Genomic DNA, 14709 nt, shown 5'->3' with positions numbered 1-14709 from the left:
ATATCTACAACAATACTCAGGGTCTTACTTCCATTTAATCTGGGATATTTTAATGACTTCATACCAGAATTGTCTTTACATTTGCTTCCAAATAATTCTGGAAATTCTCCAGAAAAGAGCCCCTAGGTCCAGCAGGCTATTTCAACTCCCTACTCTTAATGACAAGAAGAAAAAAAAAATTGCTGGTCTTATTGAATTTGAACACTTTTCTCTTGAACAATGTTGAGCTATGATCTGAATTATTCAAGCTTATCTCTGAGTACTCTAGATTTTATTGTCTTATCCTTTAAAAAAATCTGCCTTTTTTTTCTGATTTAAGACACAAGATCGATTCTCAACCAACTATTTTTTTTTTTTGGTTCTGCTTCAGGGATGCTAAATTCCAATCCTAAAAAACACATGTGGTACTTGTTGCCTCTCTGATGTCCCCTCCAGATCTACTCCACCCATCTCCACCCTGCTGGAGACAGCCTTCATGGATTGCATCACCCAGACTCACTTGTGCTCTGAATTCTCTTTGGAGTCAGCCAGTATGAGGCATCAGCAGTAGATGAGAGGGTAGGAGGAGAAATCTCTCAGAATACTTATATCCTCACCCCTTCTCTCCAGAGGCATGGGTCAGCAATGGCTACATCACTACCAGTGGCCAAGGCTCCTGTTGAATGACCCTCTGTAAAGCTATGGGTCTTACGAGTTTCTTGAAAGCTCTTCCCTACTCCCTCAGGCCTCTCACTCATCCCAAACTGTGACTAGCCTTGGATAATTCACCAATTTTTCTTGGTTACTTTACTCTACCAGTATGGTTATAAATGGACACTTTCTTAGACTCTCCTCAATCACCACATTTGAGTGATATGCCATCTTCTCCCTGCCAGGACCCTGGGTAATAGAAGATCACCTTTATATAATTTTTTTAAAAAATAGCATATTAGTATACACTCACTCATGTATACAAAATGATAGATACAGATAGATAAATAGATACATTGAGATATAAGATCATTTATCTGTATCTGGTAGTATTGCGGTTAACACTTTTCTCCTTTGTATTATAATCCTTTCCATCTTTTCATGTCGAACATGTTTTACTTTAAAAAAAATCGATATGGGTAACAAAATACAAGGACTTCATGTGATTCCACATCAGCTATGAGCTAGATGCTATTTGTCACTATTACTTTTAATCCCCGGTTAATTCCCTTGCCCATTCCACTGTCTATTTTCTTTTATTTATCTATTTTTGTGTGTGTGTGTGTGTGAGAGAGAGAGAGAGAGAGAGAGAGAGAGAAAGAGACAGAGACAGATTCTCACTCTGTTGCACAGGCTGGAGTACAATGGTGTGATCTTGGCTCACTGCAACCTCCGCCTCCCAGGTTCAAGCAATTCCCCTGCCTCAGCCTCCTGAGTAGCTGGGATTACAGGCATGCCACCACACTTGGCTAATTTTTGTATTTTTAGTAGAGATGGGGTTTCACCATGTTGGTCTGGCTGGTCTCTAACTCTCGACCTCGTGACCCGCCTGCCTTGGCCTCCCAAAGTGCTGGGATTACAGGTGTGAGCTACTGCGCTCGGCCCACTGTCTGAGTATTTTCTAATCATCCCGGCATGCCCAAACTACCCTTCTTGCATCCTTTCCTACCAATTAGCTCTCATTTTAAAGAAGAAAAGCAAGTACAACTGATGTGAAGTCCTCCAATTTCCTTTGTCATTACTTCAAAACTCAATAGTTTTAGTACCAATATATTTTTCTCTAACACCAAGAAATTTGAAGCAATTTTTCTTTCCACATGCACATGCACCTGAACACGTAAAACCACCTGCTCTCACTTTCTGAAGGACGTGTCTTTATGAACCATCTCTTTGATCTCTTAGCTCTCTTCAATCCTTCGTCCTACCCTCTCCTCTGATTTTCTTTCTTTATCCTCGGCACATATCCTCCATTCTCTGAACTTGATTTTAAGAGGAAAATGCCTGCTATCCACAGTGCTTATCATGCAATCCTGTACTATTTTCTCTGCTTCATGCCGTCCATTTTGTCCTTTCTTTATCTCCTCTGAAACTGTGCTTTCAAAGGTCATAAATGTTTCTATGTTTATGCTAATGGCCTAAGCCTCACTGGATTCAGACTCTGTGGTATCTGAGTTTCCAAAAAAATTGTTTTTTTCCTAAATGCTTTTTTTCCTTGGCGTCAGTAACATTCCAGGCACCTTGTGCTTTTAATTTTCCCCTAAAGATTTTTTTCCTGGATTCTTTCACTGACTCTCCCTCTTTGCCTCCCATTTGTTAACAAGCTTTTTTGGTGTGTTCTCAATCCTTATTCCTGTGATTCTCTATACTTCTTAAATAACATTCTTAATTTTAATGACCACAAGTTATGTTTAGCTCTGTTTTATATCTATACAGATATATTCTCAATTATTTCTGTTTCATACTATAGGAAATAAAAAATGCAGTTATTATTATTAAAGACAGGGTGTCACTCTGTTGCCTAGACTGGAGTGCCATGGTATGAATAGGGCTTACTGCCACCTCAACCTCCTGGACTCAAGTGATCCTCCCGCCTCATTTTTCTAAGTAGCTGGGACTACGGGTACAGGTCACCACACCTAGCTAATTTTTATTTTTATTTTTGTAGAGACAGGGTCTCACTTGGTTGCCCAGGCTGCTCTTGAACTCATGAGCTCAAGTGATCCTCTCCCCTCAGCATCTCAAAAGTGTTGGGATTACAGGCATGAGCCACTACATCCCACATGTCATTATTTTGATGAATGGCTTCATATTAGGGTTTCTTTAATTTAGCCTCAAAACTTGATCAACTAAGTGTGTCACAGATATTCTTGCTGCTTTCCCTGACCTAACCCTAACTCCAAATCTCTCTTTGTGTTTGAGACCATTTTCAAGTCTCATTCCGAAGCTTTTCCAAAATCACAAGTCTCATTATAGAATACTTTTTCTTAAATATATCCAAATGTTCTTGATCTCTTCAGAATAAATTTTAAACTCCACAACATGGCACTGAAAGATGGATCCATGTCATGCTCTGTGGTTTTCAAAGTTGTCTCTTATTATTTATCTGTTTTTTGTTTTGTTTTATTTTGTATCTTACTATCCAACAGAGTTGAGCTGTTTGGCAGTTTCTGAAAACATCATGTTCTTAGAAGCTTTCTTTTCACGCTTTCCCACAAAACTGCTCTTTTCCCATCACTACTACTAAAATTGTACTCATGTATAAAGCTCAACTTAAATGTCATTTGTGGGAATTAAATGCTCTTTTTTCTCTATGATCATCACATGTTTTACAACAATAGTCATTGCATGTTTATAGGTATCCATCCTTCATTAAAATGTGAGCCAAGATTCCTTTGCACTCAGTGAAAAACAAAAATATAATTGACAGGTTATATTATAGCCAAGTTCTAAAATGGAGACGGGGAAAAGGGATGAAAAAACCCTAATAAATATCTAGGGCTAATATGATAGCTTATTGCATTTATTTAATATGAATTGTTATCTTTTTAAGTTATGGTTGTGCCAGTAGATGATTAATTTGGAGATCTCCCACCTTTTATTTTAAATAATTACTCATGAGCTTTTAATTACATATATTTGATGTAAACATGCTTCTAAAATTTGTTTATCCTTTAGATTTACTTAGCGAACTACTTCTTCACATATAGTACAAATGTAAACTTTAGTAGTGTGTCTTTCTGTTATGCATCAATTTCAAATTAAAATTGTCTAGATGAATAAGGATTTATTACCATATAATACATTTTTTTTTCATTTTTATGATACTGCAACGCTTCTAAGGTCTTCATAACCATTAATTACTTTTTTTTTCTTTTGTTTAAGATGGAGTCTAGCTCCGTCACCAGGCTGGAGTGCAATGGCACCATCTCAGCTCACTGCAACCTCTGCCTCACAAGTTCAAGCAATTCTCCTGCCTCAGCCTCCCAAGTAGCTGGGACTACAGGTGCATGCCATCACGCCCAGGTAACTTTTGTATTTTTAGTAGAGACAGGGTTTCACCATGTTGGCCAGGATGGTCTCGATCTTGTCTTGTGACCTTGTGATCCGCCTGCCTCTACCTCCCAAAGTGATGGGATTATAGGCATGACCCACTGCAGCTGGCCAATTACGTTTATGCTTATGATTTTTCCATGAGCTAGGGAGGAGAAAAATATTACTTTCCCTGGTTTAAGTACAAATGAAGAGAGAGGGAGTTTGAGTAACTTGTTAAGATCGCTCATGAGATAGGGACAAGCCATGAGCCCAAGTTTCAACTTGGATTTTTGTATCTGGCCTGCAAAGTTTACCTTCATGCTGTCCTTCTATCTACCAAATAGCTTTGAGATGTTAAAATATTCCAATCTTACCACTAATTGTACTCATCTTTGCCAATATTTTCAAAGAGAAAATTAAGCCACGGTAGAAAACTGCTGCGCTCATGTAGTTTCTCGGTTATGTGAGGTTCATTTTTCCCAGGTGGTACATTTTTAGAAAACAGACTCCCCTCTATTTGGCCCAAAAGTGAAAGACTTTGGTTTTCTGGGCTTGTTTTTTTACTTAAAGTGAAAGCATATGTGACCCAAGACAACCTAAAAGAGTGTGAGTGGCACACACCAACTGGAGGCTCTGTCTACAGGCCTGAGTGTGTATCTGTTAAGAGTATTCTGAAACCCGGAAAACCCTGTGCTAAATCCTAATTCCACTCCTCAGCATGGATTTATATTTTGTTTTCCCCAGGAAATGGAGAGCAGCCCATTCATCATTCCCTATTGTTCAGATGATGCTGAATCTCATTTGCCTTGGCTGGCCTGACTTTTAGGATAAGAGTAAATCCCTCAAAGTGGAGGGTTCACTAGAGCAAGCCGATGGGGACAGCCAAGTTAAAATTTCAGTGCTCTGGGGATAGAGGGGAAAAATGCCAAGGAAACATAATCCCCTGTAGAGCCTCCTACCTGAAAGGCCGGCCCAAGATTTGAAACCCACCCAGCTGGTGGCAGTGTGCCCAGAATAGTGAGGTACCTGCCTCCCTTAAGCCAAGAATCTCTGGAATGGGAAAGACAGGTAAGTGATGAAAAAAGAGCCTCATTCTAGCAGCACAGATGGCCACCACCATTGCCTCCAAATGGCTCCCTGGGTCTGACAAAGGGGACAGGCGATCAAACAGACAAAGCCTGAAATGATGGCTCTAAACAGTACTGGAAAGTGTGAAAGGGATGGGGGGCTGGGGGGCAGACAGAAGCAGACATAGTCGATCTATGGAAAAATGACTGCTGTCTCTGCCTGGCAGCATGTTCCGTCGACATCTGTCTTTCTAGGGCTCTTGGATTTTCTCAGCCCTGGAGAGCGAAGATCAGGTACCTGGGCAGATGATACGCCTAGCTCCTGCTGGGGTAGGGGCTGCGTCACTGTGTTTTGTCAGTTACTCCACCCCAGTGATGGATGGGGTAGTAGGAAAGTCACCACTTCATTGGCCAGACACAGTTCCCTCCCTCCAAACACAGAGCCAGTCCCGCAAATAAAAGTGGAAGGCATTCAAAAGTTACAAAGGGGTTGGGAAAAGAAGAGTAGCTACTGAAAATATAGGCAACAGTCTGCAACATGGGGCCTTCCCGTGAAATGTGATCAATACATGTTAATTCTCTCTGTTTTCATCTTCAATCAGACCCTTTCTACCTGAGCAAGTTTACTTTCTCACCAAGATAGTTTCTGTACTCACCATTTACCCCACCTCATCCTGACATTCTTCACATTTCTATATACAGGAAATGTGTCAGGGTAGGTGTGTTTAGAAATAGAACCATGAAACAGGACCTCTGCTTCATTTAGTATAACCCCTAAAACAACTTGGAAACTTCACATAACATTGATTGCTTCAACATCCCAAGTTTATCTTATTGAACTAGCTAAAACTTTTACAGGCTATTTACTTTTCTTTTTCCAAAGCCTTCCCTGAGAGAGGGTTAAAATCAATGGTTCTGCTCAAATGCTACTCTTGAGGTGTCAATGGACATAATCATTTCTGGAAATCCTTTCACCGTAGGTGAAACATCCTTAGATGTGTATATACTCTTGGATCCAGGAATTCATTAGAAATTTTCCATAAAAGGATAATCAGAGATGCACTCAATGGTTTATCTATTAACATATTCATGGAAATATTAGACATGATGCCAAATCCAATAGTGTAGTAATTAAATTAAGTAAAATATAGTTTATATGGAAGTCTTTAGAAAGACACAGCCATTTAAAAGTAAAATTGTAGAAAAATATTAAATTATACCATTCATGGTCTGTATGTACCAAGTTATTTCTGTGGTAACAATAACACCAAAAAATAACCTCCCAAATCCTAGTGGCTTATAGAAATACAGGTTTATATAGTGCTCATAACACACGTCCACGTTGGGCTGATGGAAATTCTGTTCCACTTCTCCTCACTGTGGGATGCAGGCTGCAGTAGGGTGAATTATGACCCCCAGTGATAACCAGGTCCAAATCCCTGGAACCTCTAAATATTACCTTACGTAGAAAAGGGTTTTTGCAGATGTGACTACACTGAGGATTTTGAGATGAGGAGATTATCCTTGGGTTATCTAGGTGGGTCCTAAATATAACTAAAAGTATTGTTTTAAGAGAGAGTAAAGAGAGAATTTAACTACAGGCAGAAGAGAAGAAGGCCATGTGACAGAAGCAGAGGGAGGCAGTATCTGAGAGAGAAGATACTTTGATGGTGGCTTTGAAGATGGAGGAAGAGACCATGATTGTAGGGATTCATCATGCAAAGGTAAGGATTTGGAGGAATCAAACTCCAGATGTTGTAAAAGGGAACACATTCTTCCCTGGGCCCTCCAGAGGGAGCACAGCTCTGCCAACATCTTAGTTTTAGCCCTATAATACTCATTTTGAACTTCCAGCCTCCAGACTGTAAGAGAATGCATGTGTGTTGTTTAAAGCCACCAGGTTTATGGTGGTTCATTATAGCAGCCATAAGAAATTAACACAGAGACTAAGAAAAGGCACTACCTTGATCATCGCTAGTTCCATGGCAGAAAGGAAAACAGCTTTGGTGGATTTGATGCCAGTCATAAGTGCTCTTGCCCAGAAATGACACAAATTATTTTCACGGACACTTCATTCACCAAAATAAACCTACAGTCCCACCCAAACCTGGGGGACCAGGTATCTTATCATGCACGTGAATTTGGGATAACTAGCAATATTTGGTTAGTTGTCCTAATCACTACTCAACAGATGGAAAGTATGAGTGATACAATATCCATTGATAATCAGGGCATAAAACAATTATGATACCAATATAGGAAGATAAAACAGAATTGTGCACCTACACTACAACAGAGAAAACAGCCCCAAATACCATACTTTTTTTTTCAGAAAGTGGTAATATAGCTGACTTTTCTTTTTCTCCCTTTTAATGATTTTCAATCTTACGTCAATATGTATTTTTGCAAGTTGCAGGAAAATATACTCTTCCAGTCAGCTAGCAGGTGAGCAATGGTAGAAGAGTGTACAAACCCAGCCATAATATTCATAACAATATTCATTTGTGAAGGTGGAAAGGCAGAAGCTAGAGACAATCACCACTTGAAGGGTCTGAGAGAAAATCGGAGCCCAAAAGACGACAAAATGTATCTAAAACATGGCAAGTAGATAATGCTATAGTCTGGGCAAAACATCAGCTTTTCAGATTAGAAAGTTTGTGATTTTTCAACTATAATGCAAAATCCAGTCTTTTGCTTACTAGTAAAACTGATAGTTTCTTATTCTTTTTCATTTCCCTTCTTATCCCACAATTTTAGTAATGAATGCTTTCAGAACAACGGGCTCTTAAGTACATTGGTTTAATGGATTTTCCGCCTTTGGGAGGGAGATAGCAGACTCTTTTAACTTGCTAACATCCTGGCAGCAGGGCATTGTCTTTCCGCTTGTGCACCCACACATCTTCCTGTGTGTCTAACACAGAGGAATCTTTCAAATAATGCCAATAATTTCAACCAAAATTACACAATTGTAGCTTCAGAGGCCGTATCCTTCTTCGGAATTCAGGTGTGTTCATTCGCGAGGGCTGCCACAACAATGTTCCATGGACTGTGCAGCTAAAACAACAGAAAACTTATTTTCTCATAGTTCAGAGGTCCAGGATCAAGCTGTTGGCAAGATTGGCTTTTCCTGAGGTCTCTCTCCTCGGCTTGTGAACGGCCGCCTGCTTGCTTTGTCTTCACATGGTCTTTCCTCTGTGCATCTCTGTGTCCTAATCTCTTCTTAGAAAGACACCAGTCCTATTTGATTGGGGCCTACCCTCAGTCCCTCATTTCAACTTAATTACCTCTTTAAATCAATTGTCTCCAAATATAGTCACATTCTGAGGTTCTGTGGATTTCAGACTTCAGTGTAAGAATTCTGACAGTACACACACAGCCATTAACATCAGGTTTTCGAGAAACACTGTTTACTGACATCGAAGGAACTTCTATTTTTTGAAATACATAAAAATACCACATCTGAGTGAAAAGATGTTGTCCAGAAGAGCTAAGTATTATTTGGCCTAGCCTTTAAATGTCATCCTGTAGAGACCAAAATCTCCTTGGAAGGGTGCAAGAACAGATATACATGTATATTTAAATTTGTGAACATGTTCTGTAGGCCTCTTCTTTCTGGCAAGAGACCTACTTGTGAGCACATTGACCTTCCCTGTGCCTCTCCTTCAGAGCAGGATTTGTAGAAACCAGAAGCTTCCAAGAGAATGGCAATTTACGTTGTTCCCCACTGTAACACACAGCAGGTGTTAATTACTTTGTTATTTTAATTGATCAAAATGCCCCTGATGCCACAATGATTCTGGGCACACTTAACAACTGCTATTCCCCCCATTTATTTAAAAAGCCTGCCCTGAGTGTCTCTTTGTTCAGCCAAAATTCTGTGTTCCAAATTGTTACTGGCTCATTCTTACTAGAATATGAAATCAATTCCCAAAGTTGACCCTTAGACGTGTGTGTGTGTGTGTGTGTGCATATATATATATTTGTATTATATATTATATTTTATATATATGTATTTGACACTAGCTGCAATGAAAATATAAGGAGTTAATAATTATCCTATTATGGGGCAAAAACTATGTCATATGAGCCTGTAGAACTTGACCCCCCCAATATAAATTGGGGCCATTCTCCTAGTAACTGGGAAAATAATGCAAGGTCTTCAATTTCCTAAATTGTGTATGTGTGTAGTGTTTGCAAGTCTTGTTCGAGATTTACCAAATAGAGCTCAGTTGAGCACTCTTGAGATTTCTGTGATTTAAATGCACAAACAATGGTTCCTGGAGCCAGCCCCTCACTACAATATCAGGGGAGGCTGCTGTTTCTCTCTCTTTTATCCACTGAACAAAATGATTCCACATTGATATTTTACCTACTTTAATCGTGGGAAAGATCAAAAGAAACCAAAAATTCTGTTCAAGTCTTTTGAATATGGAGCAGTTAAAGTTGATGTCAAAAAAGGTGGCCCTGGAAGTAAAGAATCTAAGTTTCCATGGCCTCCTCCCTGACTCTGTGACACCGAGGAAGTCCTTTTCACCATTCTGAGCCTCAGCCATCTCCTCTGTTAAATGGTGATCAAGCGCTATCTGATATATACCTTGCATACTGCTTTATAGTTTAGAAAACACAACATATGATGCTTATTGCTATCGGCACAGAAGGTAGGGAGGGTGTTTTAGAACTACCATTTAGCATATCAGATTCTGAGGCTTAGAAAAGTGAGTGGCTCCTGGTAACACGGCTGGTGAATAGGAAAACACCACTCATTTCCTGAGAATAGAGGGGTAAACCAGATGTCCTTTTGATATCTCTTCTTTTTCTAAGATCTAAGGTTTTATGAAAAAATACAGCAAAATTTTGGAAAGTTTGCAATAACCTGCAGAAACACAAAAGCCAAATATCATTTATTCATACTAAAGAGATCCAAGGATAACATAAATAATTTATATCTCCAGACAATACAAATCCTATTTTGCTTCTATGTAATTGCATTTGAACAAACAAAATAATATGTGTGAAATCATCTGCAGTGTCCAGTGTGTATTAGGTACTCAATATACGTTGGCTAAATCTAAAACTATTAAACCTATTTTTTTCTTACTTCATAAGAGTTTTTTTCTTTTATCCTCCAGAACTGTTCTTCTTTTAGCATGCTCCATGAATCACTGCTTGAGAATATATCAGATCCCAGGAATTGAATCAGTTTTTTGTGGAATCCATGTTTAGGAACAGGACAAGAAATAGCTTTCAGAGCTATGTTTAGAATATTTTCTATTTCCAAGAAAGCTTATTGAAAACTGAGATAGAAAGCTCAGGTTTCAGACTGAGTAAATGCTATATGTGTGGTAGCCTTAGATGAATTACCCTACCAAATCTCATTGCTTTTGGCCTTTAATATATTATGCTATGTTTGTCTCTATGCTGTTCTGTAATTACTTCTCAGCAGTTTTATTTGTGTGCTTTCTTGTAAGCAACATTAAGGCAAGATTCATTAATTCCCGTGTTTTTTTCTTTCTTTCCCATTAAAACACAGAGCAAAGAGAAGTATACAGGGCAACATAAAGGAAGAAAATGGGCTTTGACGTTAGAAGACTTGAAGCTGAATCCTAGATCCCCAAATTACCAGGTATGTGATGATGGGAAATTCACATAACCACTGGACCTCTGTTTCTTTTTGCTGAAATAAGGATGCAGACTAAAATAATTCACAGGGCGCTTTATAATCCAGTGAGTCAAAGCAGATGAAAGAGATCTATAATGATACAAGAACTATACAAATGTAAGTTCCTGCATCAAACAGAGTCAGGTAGTTCATCTTCAGAAATGTTCATTTCCCTTTTAAGTGTACAAATATGGTACATTTCAAAGCATCCTTTTCAGTTTGGTGTAGTCATCTGACTGATCTATGACCAATGGAATGGGCAGAAAGTAAAAGATAGTAATTCCAAGTCTAACTCATAAAAATGTCCCATATACATGTCTCTCTCTGTCAGCTGAATAGATATTGATACCCAGAGTAATTGTGGAAGCTTGTACTGAAAAATGGTAGAGGCTTCAGCAGTCTGAGTACCTGAATGGCTGCGTGGAATAGAGTCCTCATTCCATCCTGCTGCCAAATGGACTTTACCTAAGTGGGAACTAAACTACTGTTGCGTTAATGCATCGATATTTTTAGTTTATTTGGACCAGCATCTAGCATAATCCTAACTAATGCAAGTGGTATTATTCAGTGTTAGACAATGTAATTTTCTTCCAATATCTGTGGGGATTTTCTGTCTCTCTGTGCTGGCAGCTTTCAAATACAAAAATGTCAGTATCATACTTGAAAAATTAAAAAAACCTGATAAAAGTACAAATCAGCAATAATTATAGTGCAATCACACCTGTGGTTTAACAGGATCCCAGCACCCCTAAATCATGCAGTCTATGCACTGTTCAGCTGGCCAACCTTCAACACTGTGTAGTTATTTGTGTAGTCTTGGCCAGTGCTCTCATTTTGTTTTCGTATTTGTTCATGAGACAAATTATCACACATTCTAATGACCATATGAACTTTTTGTTAGCTCATATGCAAAGCAAGTTGTGCCCACACATCACAATGTCATAAAACCTCTGCAAACCAATGGATGTTTTAAAATATGTTGCTACTAATATAAGAAGTCTCAGTTACAGCAAAAGTTTGGTTTTCAAATTAATCATAAGTTGGCATCATGGCTTCCCTCATGATTCTCCCTGAGGGTTCAGGGTCTGGGGTCTTTAAGGTAACCTTTAACCTTATGAAACCCAAGGCATATACACAAAGAATTCAGTGTGGGGTTGGGAGCTCCAGCAGAGTTGGGTACTTCAAGGCATAGCCCACAGACTGCTGCAGAACTGATCGGCAAGGCACTCCTCTAATTCATTTCACATCCTGCTAATCAAAAGATTATCTCTAACACCCTTTCAGCTCTGGCAGGTCTTAGTTTGTGATTGCTTTCATATTTTCCTTGAAGCTCTATCTTTTATCTTTCATCATATTTTCATGGTTGTTTCTTTTATCTTCAACATTTAACTTCTGGATCCTAACTCGTGTTTATTACTCCATAGTACCTTGTCCATAACCGTGACAAAAAAGCATGGTTCATCTAGTGCCTTCTGATGAAAGTATAACAAAGATTGCCACTCCGTGGCATCTGAGCCCTGGTTTCTGAAGCACATTCATACTTTACCCACCATAACTCTATAAAATTAGAGGGGCAAGATTCTCATGTACAGATTAGGGTACACAAGCCAAGAGAGATAAGTTACTTGTTGGTGTTTCTGTGACAAAGAAACGGCAGATCTGAAATTAGCTCCCTCTTTCCTAACTTCCAATTCAGCATTCATTCTGCTGAATCACTCATAGCCACTCCAACATTCAAGGAGTTAAGGTCATGAGCTGATGATAAAAGAGAAGCAGAGAATTCTTAACCTGAAAGGGCCATAGTCATACCGCCACCTTACAAAATACCCTTATGAACACAAATGGTAATTAAAAAAAGAGAGATAAGGCTTTTGCCCCTAATTGTCTATTCTGAACATTTTAAAATGAAGATTGTTTCTGAATGAACCAGATTTTCCGGGGTAGAGCAGTAATGGTCTTAGTAAGAGTCATGACTTTTAAGGCCGGGCACAGTGGCTCATGCCTATAATCCTAGCACTTTGGGAGGCTGAGCGGTTGGATCACCTGAGGTTGGGAGCTGGAGACCAGCCTGACCAACATGGAGAAACCCCGCCTCTACTAAAAATACAAAATTAGCTGGGCGTGGTGGCGTGTGCCTGTAATCCCAGCTACTCGGGACGCTGAGGCAGGAGAATCTCTTGAACCCTGGAGGCGGAGGCTGTGGTGAGTCGAGTTTGCACCATTGCACTCCAGCCTTGGCAACAAGAGTGAAACTCCGTCCCAAAAAAAAAAAAAAAAAGTCATGACTTTTTAACCAGATATTTAAGTGAGGCTTCCTATATGTGCAGAAGGACCTTTAGAACCTGCCTAACAGTGAGAAGATTAAGATGAAAAGGAATCTTAATTTGGAGAACTTGGAGTACTGAAGACATTACAAGAATATTCCACATGACTTGGTGGGGACTCCCAGCTAGCTAGACAAAACTTGTTGACACCTCCTTTGTGCCTAAAGCTAGACTATATTTCTAAGTCTTCCATGCAGTTTTTTGTGGCCGTATAAATTAATATGGAAGCAAAAATGCCATGTTCCATATCTAGATCTGGTCCATAAAAAACTCCTAATTGCGGAACACAGTGATTTTTTTTTCTATAGGAGTTGCCACAGCCACAAGATGTAAGGAGCTTTAATAATCACATGCAAGAGGACATTTCTGTACACCTGTCTCCTTTCATACCTGGGTTTCTTTGTTACCTCATCTTACCTTATTCTAACTAACACAAGTGGTCAACAGAAGCATATAATGTAGTAATGAAGCCAGAAAACAGCAACTACCCACACAAAAAACCCTCAGGCAATTATTGGTACTCCTGAAGTATCATTCCACAGAAAAAAAGAATTTTCAATAGAAAATTGGTTGATAAAAGTGTAGCTCCATTTCAGGAGATTCCTATGTTATTCATGTATTTAAAAATGAGACATTACCATTTATCATATAGGCAAGTGCTGACTTTAAATATAAAAAAAGAGAGAAGAGATTGAAGTTTTTTGTTCTTCTGAAATGTGTCACCATTTGGTACAAAAGTCAAGCACTCTCCAAAGTAATAACCATGATTTTGTATGACAAATTTGGGGAATTAAGAATGATTTATGACATTTACAAAAAAATAGAATCAAATTTTGAATTCAATATTTGCATATTATATACACTATAAATATTTGGTTTTTACATATTCTTTTCATCTATATCTTTCCACCTACCTACCTACTTACCTACCTGTTATGGGCTCTGAAATAAGACAGCCTATGCTAAAATCTAGTTATGTCACTCATCTGTGGTGTGGCTTTGGGAAAGCTGCATCAACTCTCTGGTTTTTATCTGTTGTGAAATGAAGTGAGTGCATGCATATGGTGGCCATGAAAATGCAGCTCTCAGATCTCCCACAACAGGAAACATATTTGACAGGTGCCTCCAGTGGCTGACTGCCTGGATCTTTCCCCGTGTTCAACAAAGGTCTAAATGCAGGCCCAATTTCTGCAAGAAGAGGAATACTTTCAAGGAGCAACTTGGCTTGAGGCCTCCCCTCATCCTGGTTGCAACTTTCTTAGAACTGTCCTACAGGTTGAGACTCTTCCTACCCAATCTGCATCACTCTCTAAAGGTTCTTTCTCTTTTCTTTGCTTTCCTTCTTTTTATCCCTCACAGCTATTTAGTTGTTCTCAGTAAAACTTGTGCATGTCTAATCCCATCTTGGAGACCCAAAGTAACGCAATGCCTGTCAAGAGGGTAAGTGCTTAATGCCTATTGACTATTTTTATTTGTATTATTTTTATTCATAAAAGAGTAGATCCCATAAGCACAATGGTAAAGTGGCAGCCTTAGCGGTCAGGTAAACCTAGAGTAGACTTTCAAGACTAGGAAAAACATATACAACTTAAGAAAATCTCGTATCTTAGTGAATATTACGATACCATCACTTAAAATGAAGATGAATACAGAAAGC

The sequence above is a fragment of the Gorilla gorilla genome, chromosome 8 (genome assembly GCF_029281585.2).
Source record: "Gorilla gorilla gorilla isolate KB3781 chromosome 8, NHGRI_mGorGor1-v2.1_pri, whole genome shotgun sequence".
NCBI lineage: Eukaryota > Metazoa > Chordata > Mammalia > Primates > Hominidae > Gorilla > Gorilla gorilla.
Note: the sequence above shows the minus strand (reverse complement) of the source record.